Consider the following 14,833-nt stretch of genomic DNA (forward strand, 5'->3'; position numbering starts at 1 on the left):
TGTGGTATCAAGGGTCTAGTCTAAGATTTCCAAATTCATTCTGGTGATACATACAGAAGTCAAAGAATAGCATTAGAATTGGGATTCAGATCCCAAATTGCCAGTTTCCAAAGTCTGTGGTCTTGAGCACTCTGCCTTAAAGAATGGTACACTAATTTATCATGGAGCTGGATAAAGATGAGGAGAAGTAAGTTCTCACTGTCTGTGTCAGGCTTGGGAAATGTGCCACTGGCACTGTGACCCCAGGACGGGTCTCCGGGAATTCTCCCCACATTCCTTTGCTTCATGACCAAAAAAGGAAAAGAACCAAAGAGCTTTGTATTCCAAAGTAGAAGAAAATTAATTTTCAGAGCCCATAGTCCCTGTAGACTCATGTTAGATTCCAGAACGAAGGTCCACAAGTCAGCATTGTTGAATTGGGAGCCACGTGAATATTCAGTCACTGAAGGGAGGGTACATTTTAGAAAGCCCACTGAATCAGGGATAATTCAGTTATTGCTGGGGGCAAGGTGGGCCTGGCGTTAAGTATGACTCTGAGCAATACTGGTCACTAGGCCTGGCTTGTCTGAGCTGAGCTACAGTAAAAGCTAACCACTTCCTGATTAGTTCTGGGAGAGCGGGACCTTTCTGCAGAGCAGTTGACAGAGAGCGACTGAATCCGAGTCAGCCAGGGGATACTAGCGCTCCACGACAAGGGAGGTCAGGAGGAACCCTGAGAGGCCATCAGCAGGGAGAAGATTCAGGTGGAAAACGCTCTATGGGATACAGTGGTCGGTGTTACTCTTAATGGGAATGGCCCCTGGGCAGGTTGCTCAGCTGGGACAGGATTCCCGGTGAAGTAACTCTCAGGAAAGGTGGCAAGGGATGGACAGCTGGTGGGAACTGTATCGGGGTGCAAGGGCTGCTATTTTGGCTGTGGATTTGTGAGCTGATCTGGCTGCTTGGTGAACTTGAACCTGTCTGAGTGCTGTACCTTGTGGGTAAGTAGAGCTGTGCAGAGACGTGGTCTGCAGGCGGGAACCGGCAGCCGAGGGTAGCTGTTAAGTGCTTGGATTTTTTCTTCTATTCTTACCTGGATTCAGACCGTGGAGAATCTATTTTTACCTTCTTTGTTCCTCAATCTTTTTATTTGTAAAGTAATAATAATAGCCACTTCAGGGTTGTTGTGAAGATTAAGCAAGCTAATAGAGAGAGGGAGCACTTAGAACAGGGCCTGGCATGCAAACGTCAGGCCGGTGGGGCTTCACCTCAGCTGGGCCCTGGCACCAAGGACGACTTCCAGAATGATTGCTGGTAGCTCTCGCCAAAGACCCACCGATCAGAATCCCTGCGGTTCTCTGCAGCTAGGTGTGAGAACCCCTGCACTAAAAATTTATGATTATTTTTTCTTTTTAAAAAAATCGCCTTTGAGAGAGAGACAGAGAAAGAGACTGGAGGGAGGGGCAGAGGGAGGAGGACAAACAGACTCCACACTGAGTGCAAGGCCTGATGCAGGGCTCCATCCCAGGACCCTGAGATCATGATCTGAGCCAAAATCAAGAGTCGGACACTTAACTGACTGAGCCACCCAGGCGCCCTAAAATTTATTATTTGTATTCAGAAAACTCTTTTGGGAGATTAAAAAAAAGAATGATGGGTTTTGGTTGACTTTATGTCAAGCCCTGTGTTGTTAACTGTTCCTGGTTTTCTTTTGCATAAAGTGGCCACTTACGGAAGGTACAGCTACGTCTCGTAAATCTGCTTGGCTGTAGTCCTGGTTCCAGGCAATTCTCCCTGTTTCTCATGCTTAGGGAGCCGCACTGGGGAGATCTAGGAGTAGAAAAGCCCGTCCGGAGTGGTCAAGCCATTCAGATTTCAACCAGGGGCAGGTGGATAAGCAGGCTCCAGCCATTTAGGATGCTCTGCTGGGCCTACTCCATGCTTTGCTAGAAGGGCGATCTGGCACCCTGAGCACTTGCTGATGAGGCCGGAGACTCTCCAGTAGATTCCATCCTTCCCTCCTCCCCTCCATGCCCTTCCTCTGCACGGTGGGCAACTCCTGTCCGCCCGGCTCTCCACAGGGGCATTCAGTGATTCACAGATGTGAGACTTCAGTTCCTGTATTTTCTCATATAGCAACTGGAAAATTTCAGGCCTAAGATAATAGGGTTTTTTTCCAGCAATTCTCCTGAGTTGTTAGTGAGACTAGGCTTAATGTCATCCTGAGCGGGAAGACCAAAGAAGGGAGAATTTTCTCCTCTTCATCTCTGGAGTTACTAGCTTAGTAGAAAGGCAGTGGTGAGGTCGGATGTTTATCCAGTGTTGAACTGGCTGAGCCGAAACACTAGGAGACCGACCCAAGGGCCCTGTGGGGGAGATAAGAGGGGGATAAAATAATAAGTAAAACAGATATATTTAAATGAAAATAAAATTTTATTTAAATATCCCAAAGTATCTGCAATAGTAGAACCCAAATGATCTGTTTCTAAGGGACTGGATTGAGGTGACAGAAAATGTTTAGTCCATGTCTTGATTATTCCTATCAGGGTGGGATTGGTTGCAGGGAATACTTCCCTTTTTTGGTAACATATTTATTGAGATAAAGTTCATATAAAGTTCACATTTAAAGCATAGAATTCAATAGTTTTTAGTATATCCACAGAGTTGTGAAGCCATCGCTGGAAAGAATTTTAGAACATTTTTATCCCCAGTAAAAGAAACCCCAAATCCTTTAGTTATAACCCTCCAACCTCATGCCCTGACCCCTGGTCCCAGGCAACCATTAATGTACTTTCTACCTCTATGAATTTGCCTCTTCTGGACATTTCATATGAATAGATTCACACAGTATTTGGCCTCATAGGTTTGGCTTCTTTTACCTACCATTATGTTTTTAATGGTGATCCATGTTGTAGCCCATATCACTACTTCATTCCTTTTTGTGGATGAATAATATTCTATTGTCTGGATGAACCACATTTTTTTGAACCAGTCATCAGTTGATGGACATTTGGGTTATTTTCACTTTTGGCTATTATGAAAAATGCTGCTGTGAACATTCATGTACCAGATTTTGTGTGGACATACGTTTTCATCTCTCTTGGATAGATACCTAGGGGTGAAATTGCTGGGTCATATGGTAACATTATGTTTAAGTTTTTGAGGAAACGTTCATTATTATTTCCCAAAGTTGCTGTACCATTTTACATTCCCCCCCAGAAGTGTATGAGGATTCTGACTTCTCTGTTTCCTTTCCAATACTTGTTATCGTCTGCCTTTGTTATTATAGCTATCCTAACGGGTGTGAAGTAGTTTCTTACTGTGGTTTTGATTTCCATTTTGCTGATGCAGAGTGATGTGGAGCCTCAATTCATGTGCATGTTGGCTATTTGTATACCTTTTTAAAAAAATATCTGTTCCAATCCTTTGTCCATTTTGATTGTTTCTTTTAAATTTTATTTTATTATGTTATGTTAATCACCATACATTACATCATTAGTTTTTGATGTAGTGTTCCATGATTCATTGTTTGCATATAATACCCATTGCTCCATTCAATACGTGCCCTCTTTAATACCCATCACCAGGCTAACCCATCCCCCCATCCCCCTCCCCTCTAGAACCCTCAGTTTGTTTCTCAGAGTCCATAGTCTCTCATGGTTCGTCTCCCCCTCCGATTCCACCCCCCTTCATTTTTCCTTTCCTACTATCTTTTTTTTTTTTTTAAACACATAATGTATTATTTGTTCCAGAGGTACAGGTCTGTGATTCATCAGTCTTACACAATTCACAGCACTCACCATAGCACATATCCTCCCCAATGTCCATCCTTCAGCCACCCCATCCCTCCCACCCCCACCACTCCAGCAACCCTCAGTTTGTTTCCTGAGATTAAGAATTCCTCGTATCAGTGAGATTATATGATACATGTCTTTCTCTGATTGACTTATTTTGCTTAGCATAATACCCTCTTGTTCCATCCACATCATTGCAAATGGGAAGATTTCATTTTTTTTTGATGGCTGCATAATATTCCATTGTGTGTATATATATATATATATATATATATATATATATATATATATATATACCACATCTTCTTTATCTCTTCATCTGTTGATGGTTGATTGGGTTTTTATTGTAAGATTTTTTTTTTTAGCATATTCTTGGGGCGCCTGGGTGGCTCAGTTGTTAAGTGTCTGCCTTCAGCTCAGGTCATGATCCCAGCATCCTGGGGTCAAGCCCCGCACTGGGCTCCTTGCTTGGCAGGTAGCTGGCTTCTCCCTCTCTCTCTGCCTGCAGCTCCCCCTGCTTGTGCTCTCTCTGTCAAATAAATAAATAAAATCTTTTTTTTTTTTTTAAAGATCTTTTTAGCATGTTCTAGATACAATTCCTTCTTAAATAAGAGATTTGTTATATATTCTCCCATTCTGTGAGTTCTTTTCACTTTCTTAATACTGTTCTTTGAAGCAAAAATTCTTAATTTTCAGTAAGTTCAATTTGTTTATTTCTATTGTTATTTGAAGAAACCATTGACAAACCCAAGGTCATGAAGATTTACCACTGTTTCCTTCTAAGACTTTTATAGTTTTAGCTCTTACATTTAGTGTTTTGATCTAGTTTGAGTTAGTCTTTCTGACTTGGTGTGAGGTAGGGGTCCAACTTCACTCTTTTGCATGTGGATATCCAGTTGTTTGATTACCGTAAAAAAGACTACTCTCCCCACCCCCAGGAAATACTTCCTAAGGACAAAATTTTCAGAGGCAGTCCCAACATTTTGGTGTCTAAGGAGAGACCCACCAAACAGAGAATGGCGATAGAGGTGGGATAGAGTGGGGTAGAGGAGATGGAAGCCAGCTGCTACAGTCTGAAGGGTGAACTGGATATGTGCAAAGACTCACATTGGTGAAATCTGATAAGGGAGATAGAGCTAGGTCTCAGAAAACCGACAAGATTATTGTAATTTCTTGGAATTTAAAGAAAATCTGAGGTCAAACAAAAAGTTCCATAGATCAAGAAAAAGTGTCTGAGGGAAGATGTGCATATTTGGATCTGCTGGATCCGATCTGCAGGTACGTATCAAACCAACGGCATTGTTGTCTGAGACAGATCCTGCAGAAATGGATCCTAAATAATGGGGGAAAATTAATTTCAAGTGTGGGCTTTGCTAAAGAATATTTACTAACAGATAAAGCACAGGATCCCTAAGCTTGTGTTTCTCACACAAGGGTTCTTGTGATCCCTTGCATCAGAATTCCAGAGTGCTTTAAAAAATGTTCATTCCTGGGATGCATCCTATACCTACCGAACTAGGATCTCATGGTGTAAGGCCCAGTTTTCATAAACTCTCCAGGTTTAGAAAGCTCTATAAGACATTTGTCCACTGTACGGCTGATGATGGGGATATTTACTAACCGTTCCATTTATAGGATTCGTCAGCAGTTTCACAACACGGTAACTAGAGCCAGATTAAGGACCTCTTCTACTGGGCCGTTGCCTGGAGCAACCAGCTACAGATGGAGTTAAAGTATTCTTGAAAGAAACAACCGCAAACTGGGTCCACATCTGTCTAAGTAGTGAGGGGAAATGCACCAACCTTTGTTAGCCTCAAACTGTCTTTTTTGAATATTTTTAGGAGGAGCACAGGTGGCTGTCAGCTAAGTTTTTCAACAGCATGATTTTTGGTTTAGTGTTTCCTACTTGGAATTAGTGATTTATCTGAGCTGAGTCTTAAATCATTTAATAGTTCCTGAAAGTGTTCTGCTTTGGAAAATTGCCCCCCTCCACCGGCACTGTAAACAACAGCAACAACACAAAAGCCCGCACTCAAACAAACCCAGAGACAAGGATCGGAGCTACATAAAAGAGAGCTGTGTTGCTTAAATTTATCAGAAAATGGACACTGTTCTGGCCAGTGAAAGTAACCAGGGAAAATCTTGCTTCTGCCTAAAACATTCACTAGCAGAAAATTAATTTCTCCTCGTTTCACTAAATGAATTTGAAACAAAAGGTGTAAAATATTGGTGAGAGGGTGCGAAATCCTTTACTTGTTTGGGTTCCTGTGAGCGTTGGTGGAGCCTCCATGTAGTCCTGACTATTTGGAATTATTGAATTAAGCGACTGAAATGAGTTCGATTCTAAAAAGTATTTACTGAGTGCTCACGGAAGACAAAGTTTGTGCCATCATTAACAAGAGCAAGACAGATATTAAATAAGTAATTAAAAAATATTTTTGTACACTTCTCTTCGGTGAGGCTTGTATGTTGATAAACTCGTGATAAAATGCTCTCAAAATACATGCTATGTAACACACAAAGTAGATGTTAAAATGCAAGTTCATGAAAGATGGAAAAACTTAGCATTCATAGATTTCATTTACTTTGAGTTGTCAAGAGTAAAAATATTAGAAATGTAACATACTTAGAATTTTAAGAATAATTCCAAATTTTCATGGAGTTTTTATCTGGGAGGCAATCCTAACTTTATTTCTTGCTAACTCGCATTGTTGATAAATTGCAACATTACTGATGCATTTTCTAGGGCTAATGTCCAAGGAATGGCTAAAACATTAGACAAAAGTGCTAAAATGTTTTAAACACCATGAATCTGTTAGTTAGAAGTATCTTCCCAAATCTTTTCAATACTTCATTTGTTTCTGTCATATAAATCATTTATATCTCCTTTGCTTTGATAAAGGGAATCAGTAATTTACCAATTAAATTTTCTTTATTCCCATTATTACTGAGTCAGTATTAAACTATTGAACTAGCAATGTTTCATTTTTGCATGAAAATGAATTCCTAAGATGCGGTGGTGTTCATCCTGAAACACAGGGCAGAACATATGGAATGATGAAATCCAGGCAATTTTATAAATTATAAATATATATAATTTATAATGATGAAACACACAGCTCTCAGACCATGCTAAACCATTATCCTGGAGAGCACAGGAAAAGCCTTTATAATTTAGAGATGCGATCACCTGTTGATTTTTCTGATGGGTGGTTTTGGCCTTTTAGAGTTTAATCAACCTGCTTCTCTGACTTGGAAGCTAGAGGATAGAAGTAGCATAAAATGTATAGGGAAGCCCAATTTAGGACCTTGGCTGTCCTCCATCAGGAAAGGTGTCATACAGGAGCCTTTCTTCCCATGGATTTCCTTATTACTCACATGGAACTAGAAGGACAATAATTTCGCAGATTCTATGGTTGTGGTGAATAGGTTGGACTTTGAATCAGACAGACTAGGGTTGGAGTCTTAATTCTCTAATCACAGGCTCTGTGACTTGGGCAAAAGGTAAAACTTTTGTTTTCTCTCTATAAGATGGAATCTATTTTGTGAACATGTTGTAAAGATTAAATGAGAAAACATATTTTTAAACTAATAAACCAATATGTCATGACCATAGTAGTATATTACTGCTGAGAAAGGATGACTAAAAGTGATACATATGTGTATATACTTTAAAAAAACACTTTATAGAGGGACGCCTGGGTGGCTCAGTTGGTTAAGCATCTGCTTTCGACTCAGGTCATGATCCCAGCGTCCTGGGATCAAGCCCCCACCCCCATTGTGCTCCCTGCTCAGCAGGGAGTCTGCTGCTACCCCCCCACTCCCACCCCGCCGCCCCTGCTCATGTGTGCCTGTGTGCTCTCTTTCTCTCTTTCAAATAAACAAATCTTTAAAAAAACACTTTATAGATTTAAAAGTTCTTTTTTACATACATTATTTAAAAGTTTGTAAAGAAGCAAACTCCTTTTAGAACAATGCCGCAGGTGAGAGTCTTGTCATTGATTTCAGGAAGTGAAACATACAAGGGAAGCTATTTGATTTTACAGAACAAGGTCCTTTTATTTAACTAATGGGAGGGCAGAGGTGTTGTGAATTTGAGAATTGCTTAGCCTCACTGACCTCATTTCCTTAAACAGTTATGTTGGCTGTCAGACAAAGGAAAAGGACTTTTCCTAGCCCTGCTGATCCACTGAGCATGCTAAACCACTGGCGTATGATGAGATGGTTTCACTTTCAAGGTTCTCAAGATAAATGAGGCTTAGAGCAATCCTGGGCTTCTTAAGGGATCTGAGAAGGAAGAAGTCCATCTAGACAGTGGGTTGTGCTCTTGTTCTTTCACTATGCTAGATGCACACCTAGAGACAAATGGAAAGCACAACACAGCTCAGGAGGAGCCCAGAAATGAATATCAGAAGGTCAACAGAAACAGGATGAAGTGTGACACATTTGACACAAAAGTGACATTGATTCTCCAGTGTGGATTTCCAGAGTGACTGAGAGATGGGAATCAGAAATCAGTCTCAAGGACACCTTGACTTCAGAAATCTGGGGCTATTGGCTTTGTTTAATTGGAAACCTCATTTTGAGTGTAAGTAACTTGCTTTATAGGTAAATCTATTCTCAGAATTGTGAAGGACTTGTGTGTGTTTGGGGGGAAGGTGACAACTGGTTGTTTCATGCAGACTTTGAAGAGGACCCTTGAACTTCAGAAGCAGGCACCCCCAGTTTGCATCTTTGGCTACACCTTCTGAGTTATTTCTTACGTCTCTCCAGTCGTTATCAGTGAACTGCGTCATTGCTCAGACCTCGTGCCCTGCGCTCTGTGTTTGAGATGGAATTTACAAATATTTGTTAATTGTGTCTTCTATGCAGACACTATGCTAAATGTCAGGTGTACAAAATATGGACAAACTGTCTTGATGTCATGGAGCTAAAACTCTAGAGGCAGGTGAATACATAGAACGTTTTCCCACTATAACTTCCTTTTGTCCTCTAATTTACTTCTCTGCATTCAAAAGTTCAGACACCTGCTTGGAGATGTATTGGGTGTGAATTAGCTTCTTTTGGTACAAACCCACTTCTTTTCTGTAGTGATTATAATGATACCTTTTATGACATCTGATGGCTCCTGAGAATCAATAAAACCAGTTGATGGTTAATGTTTGACTGAAGGTGAAGGGAGAGGCTGGGGAAGCAGAGCAGTGCAAAGGGAGTGTTCTCCCGGGAGATTCTCAGGCCCCAGCAAGAGTCTCAACAGCTGAATGGAAGAAAATAACTTTTAACAACCATTTTGTTATTTACTTACGGAAAGGTAAGGGTTGACATGTCTTAACTATGTTGATAATGTACTTCTTCAAGAATGACAAAATAGATGGTGGAGGGGGAGTACTTAAGAAGTTGCTGGACAAATTTATTCCTTGAAGGGTGCTATGTGGCTGGGAAGGGGAGGGAAGTTTATTCTCAGTGTGATAAGATTTGCTTATGGAGCATAGTTTCTTTTTGGTTTCTTTTCACTAGACTCCCCATTCTATAAATTTATTTAACGAAGTGACTTTGGTTGGATCAAGGTTGACAGTGGAAATAAAGGAATGATGGAGTTGGGGTTGTTTAAATGAGTGTTATATCCACTCTTTGTGATTAAAATATAAAAGTGCCTAGTCCTAAGATGCTCTGGGGCTCTGTATTCTAAAAATCACAGTTGGAATCTCATTCTTACAAAGTGTCATCTCTCAGATGTGGTCTTCCACAAATGAACATTCTATCTATTTCTCAGAGAATGAGATTCAATTTAGGATTGTTAGGACTGTCTGGGACACAGTGGGGGAGGGGAAATGCATAGGAGAAAAGAAACCCTTTCTTAAAAGTATTGAATATAAGACTTGAAAACTGAGAGACAGGGGCACCTGGGTGGCTCAGTTGGTTAAGCGACTGCCTTTGGCTCAGGTCATGATCCTGGAGTCCCGGGATCGAGTCCCGCATCGGGCTCCCTGCTCAGCAGGGAGTCTGCTTCTCCCTCTGACCCTCCTCCCTCTCATGCTCTCTGTCTCTCATTCTCTCTGTCTCAAATAAATAAATAAAATCTTTAAAAAAAAAACAAAAAAAACTGAGAGACAGACCTGCCTTCCCAATTGAGAGAGCAAGACTTGCTGTGTGTGTTGGTCAGCTTTTGATGCTTCTTTCCAGCTTGTTGGTGGATGTACCATTTGCTAACAAGTGATCATTTTGAGATGTCAAGTTGTGTACAGTTTATTGTGTCTTCAAAGGTCCAGTCTCTGCCTTGGTCTTGGTTTTTTCTTTATTATGGGTGACTTTTTGGGAACAGATGCTCTCTGTGATGGGGGATGCTCAGGAGGAGATTAGGAAGGCAGTGCAGCCTCTGACATTTTCTTGTTTTTATTTTTCTTTAAAAACTTAGCAAGTGAAAAATAGTTTAAAAGAAAAAGAAAGCACATTTAGGTGACAAGGAAAATGGACAATATTCAGCTCTCACCAGGAAAGGAAGTGTCTTTTGCTGAGTGAGGGTTTATTGCAGATTGCAGGGTGTAGAGTTTATGAGTCTTCAGGGTTGGGCAGATGGGTTAGGCCAGTTTCATCATTTGCCAGCCAGCGAGCACTGAGCAGATTGCTTAAGCTCCCTGAACCTTAATTTTCTCATCTATAAAATGGAGATACTTGCCTAACCAAGTAGTTGTGAGACTAAATTAGACACGCTTGTAAAAAGTTCGGAATATTGCTTGCCATGTGGTAGATGTTCAATGAATGTTAGCTCTCTCCTTTAGAAAGTTCGAGTGTTAGGGGTAACTGGGTGGCTCAGTTGGTTAAGTGTCAGACTCTTGATTTCAGCTCAGGTCATGATCTCAGGGTCATGAGGGAGATGGAGATTTTCTTTTCTCCAGCTTACTTTGTTGTAAGAATACAATATATAATACATATAACATAGAAAATATGTGTTAATTGACTGGTTATGTTATTAGTAGGACTGCCTGTCAACAGCAGGCTGGCTATTAGTTGTTAAGGTTTCGGAGAGTCAGAAGTTTTATGCAGATTTTTGACTGCACAGGGCTTTAGTGCCCCTAACCCTTGAGTTGTTTAAGGGACAACTGGATAAGTCTTCTGGTGAGGGGTGGGTGTGGCATCCTTTGAAACTTGCCTAGATGACCCCTGGGAAAAGTCATTGTTGTTCCAGGTGAAGTTTGCATTTCCTGTGCCTCCTCCCTTCTTCTTCTTCCTCCTCCTCCTCTTCTTAAAAATTTTATTCATTTACTTTAGAGAGACAGAGAGCATGAGAATGGGAAGAGGGGCAGAGGGAGAGTTGGGAATCTTCAAGCAGACTCCCTGCTGAGCATGGAGTCCGACCAATTCCAGCACCCTGAAATCATGACATTTATAAATGAACCCAAATCAAGAGTGGGACGCTCAACTAACTGAGCCATCCAGGCACCGCCCCCCTCCCTTTTTTTATAAAAAGCAAAATATATGGTGGCAGAAACTCAACTTCCTATTCAGTTGTCAAAAGAACTCTCTGGAAAGGAGAATGTGCCCCCACTTTTCTTCCACATTAAGAGAGATGACTCTGAGAAGGAAAGCTGAGCATGAATCATCAGGCCCGTCTCTCCAAAGGCCAGCAAACAAGTGCTTTTATGGGTCTTAGTTTACATGGATAGGCATAAAGAGATTTAATTGTTGGCATAAAATTGGATTCATTCAGAAATCCCTGGTCTCGAACCTAGATTGGGACTCATTCTGTGGTCTACTCATTGATTCAACAAGAGAAAAGTAGCTTAGTTTGTTACAGGAATATCTGTCTATCTGTTACTTGGGAGAACAAACAGAAATGTTTACGGAGGTACATTAAATATCAGTGTAATAAAAACATATTTACTTGGTGGTTGACATATTCTAAAAAGTTGATTTTTCACTTAAACATATATAACAGCCCAAGCTATACCTGCTTATTGTGTATATGGCACAAAGAAAACTCAATTTCTCTTAAAAGATTCTGGAAGACTAACAGACTGAATTCTCTCTTCTCTGATAGTCTGAATCAATAATTTCTTACCATATTTTAATTATCTTCAAACATTAAGACTTGTGTTCTTGCGGAAGAGACAGAGAAGTCAAAATGGTAGATTTGTGCTCTTTAAGAATGTTTAAACTAGGGGCACCTGGGTGGCTCAGTCGTTAAGCGTCTGCCTTCGGCTCAGGTCATGATCCCAGGGTCCTGGGATCGAGCCCTGCATCGGGCTCCCTGCTCCGCGGGAAGCCTACTTCTCTCTCTCTCCCACTCCCCCTGCTTGTGTTCCCTCTCTCGCTGTGTCTCTTTCTGTCAAATAAATAAATAAAATCTTAAAAAAAAAAAAAAAGAATGTTTAAACTAAGGATGAACACCTCTTCCTCACAGGGAGGGTTCTGTGCATGGTCTCTGCAGTCAAATAGGCACCCTGTCCTCAACCTCTCTGAGCTCCATTTCCTTCCCTGTAGGATGACGACAGGACCTACCTTACACGACTGTTGTGATATTTAAATGAAATAAGTTGTCCAGAGTGCTTAACTTAGTAAATGCTCATAAAATACTAGCTAATTAAAAAAAAAAATTTTTTTTTTCAACTAAAGAAAACTAACTCATGAGTGAGATATCATAGTGGCATGGTATTCTTTATGAAGACAGAATTAAATTAATTTTTCTTTGACTCACTTGCCCACCACAATTGTCAATTATGATCTTACTACAGGGATTAGAAGTGAACCTGCCACACTGCATAACTGTACATTTTTGTCATGAGAATCCTTGCCTCCAGGCTACTTTATAAATGAGCTAGTATTACAGCAAGTATTTGGGGGATTTTTGTTTTGTTTTGTTTTAATCTCTGTGTCTAAACCCAATGGGATGAAATCTAATTCAGATTTACCTCATACTGAATTTCTAAGGACAGAATGTGTGATTTTATTATCTTGACAAAATGCTGATCTGTATGCTTTATAAGACACAGATAACTGTTGTATAATACATGAGGAAACACTTTGTCAAAAATAATTAAGCCATCTTTTATGAGAAATAGTGACTCCTATGCTCCTCTTTAGGCCAGGGAAGGCCCTTATGATGTTCTGACAGATATGAACAAAAGCAAACTCTTCCCTCCCTTCCTCCTGGGGTTTCTGAGGTGTAAACCTGGATACCACAGGGCATTCAGCGCTGACGTCCTTGCTGCCTGCCTGCTCCAGACGTCAGGGAAGCACCCTGGCTAGATAGCCACCTGCTTCATGAGGAGGCCTCCCTTCCCTGTCACCTCCCCCCGCCCCCGCCTTTCATTCAGGGCTGGGCATTGTGTGTGGCTCTGAGGGGAGCTCCCCCTTCCTTTACTCACTTCTGGGGAGTGTTGGGCGGAATGAAGGCTAGCCAGGAATAAGCTTAAACACAGGTCTCAAAATATTCCTTAGAGCTCATTCTTTCTTTAATAAGAATAATTATGGTAGTAATTTGTATTTAAATTGATCGTATAGACTTAAAACTTTTTAAGTCCTGTGGGGGGGGGCATGTATCTCTCATGAGCCCATTCATCTGACCATGAACCGATCGATAAAAACAAATAATCACCCTCAGTTTTGTATGTGTGTAAATCCAGATTTGCATATACTGAAAGATCGGCATATCTACATTACAAAAGCTTAGTGAGAGACCAGAGTGCTTATATTTGTTTTTTTTTTTAAAGATTTTTTATTTATTTATTTGAGAGAGAGGGAATGAGAGCGAGCATGAGAGAGGGGAGGGTCAGAGGGAGAAGCAGACTCCCTGCCGAGCAGGGAGCCCGATGTGGGACTCGATCCCGGGACTCCAGGATCATGACCTGAGCCGAAGGCAGTCGCTTAACCAACTGAGCCACCCAGGCGCCCCCAGAGTGCTTATATTTGTGTGTTGGGGTGGGGGACATCCATCCCTCCTTGTCTTCCTTCCTTCCTCCTAAATCAGTCTGAAATACAAGGCAACAGCCTTGCTTTTATGCCTGCCTGTTTATTTCTAGCTTATTACTGGCCACTTTAATTGGGTCCCTAATTTGTCAAGATTGCAAATCGGTCAGATCTTCCTGTGATTTTTCTAAACCTGAAGAAATGTGGTCCCAGAGATTTGCGAGTGAGACCAAAAAGATGGGCATGATTGATCTGAACATTACTTGCTGAGCAATGGTGCGAGCAGGCTTTTAATCTGATCTTTATTCATATCTGGCCTTGCTTTGTAATTTATGCTGCTCTTAGTAATATACAGTGCAGAGGCATGATAAAGGGCACACAGGGTATGTAGCGCTGTTTGGTCCTGGCGGTATTATGAATTCTAGTCACATCCTTTCCTGCCCACATCACCTATGATATTTGAAAACAAATTTTCTAGTCCTCTCCTCCTGCACTTTCTTTGTTCTTTGGAAATGCATAGTTCAACCTTTGAGCAGGGAAAATATTTGAATTCAAAGACCTTAATGCCTTTTTTTTTTTTAAAGGATGAGAGATGACTAACTCTATTTAAGGTTTGCCTATCACTGAGCTTTTTGCAAGGGGGAGAAATCGATGCTTGTGTGTTGAGTTATTGAAGGTTTGGAGACCTGGGACCTAGAAATTACATGTCCTTACTCAGATAAATGGGGAAATGACAAGAGTGTCTAAAAATGCCTCTTGGAGGAAATGGAACCCAGCAGGAGAATTAATCAAGCTTCGAGTGGACCCCTGAGATGCTGTGGGCATGGCATGTGTAATAACTGAACATAGCCTTGTTGGAGGCCACCTCTATTCTGGAATGGCGGTGTCTTTCTCAGTCAAAACCAGTGTTCCTTGGGGTATTTAAATTGATGGGCTGGCATAACAAAGCACCACAGATGGGGTTGCTTGAACAACAGAAATGTATTGTCTCATAGTTCTAGAGGCTGGACATCCAAAGTCAAGGTGTCCGTGGGGTTGGTTCCTTCAGAAGGCCATAAGGGTCTGTTTGGGGCCCCTCCATTCTGCTTGTAGATGGCCATCTTGTCCCATGTGTCCACATTGTCTTCCCTCCCTGTGTGTCTCTGTATTCAAAT

General features: G+C 41.2%; 1 protein-coding gene across 1 annotated transcript in view; it reads left to right on the forward strand.

The window, feature by feature from the left end:
• The first annotated feature begins 433 nt into the window (after positions 1 to 433).
• Positions 434 to 14,833, forward strand: part of CDH17 (cadherin 17) — a 73,030-nt gene continuing 58,630 nt past the window's right edge. Inside the window, exon 1 of the mRNA XM_064588124.1 lies at positions 434 to 980. The gene's annotated coding sequence lies outside the window, so the exon portion shown is untranslated. The remainder of the gene's footprint in view (positions 981 to 14,833) is intronic.

Source organism: Mirounga angustirostris, unplaced genomic scaffold (genome assembly GCF_029215605.1).
Source record: "Mirounga angustirostris isolate CCGP_5_RB_7025 unplaced genomic scaffold, mMirAng1.0.hap1 SCAF_4, whole genome shotgun sequence".
In the NCBI taxonomy this organism is placed as follows: Eukaryota; Metazoa; Chordata; class Mammalia; order Carnivora; family Phocidae; genus Mirounga; species Mirounga angustirostris.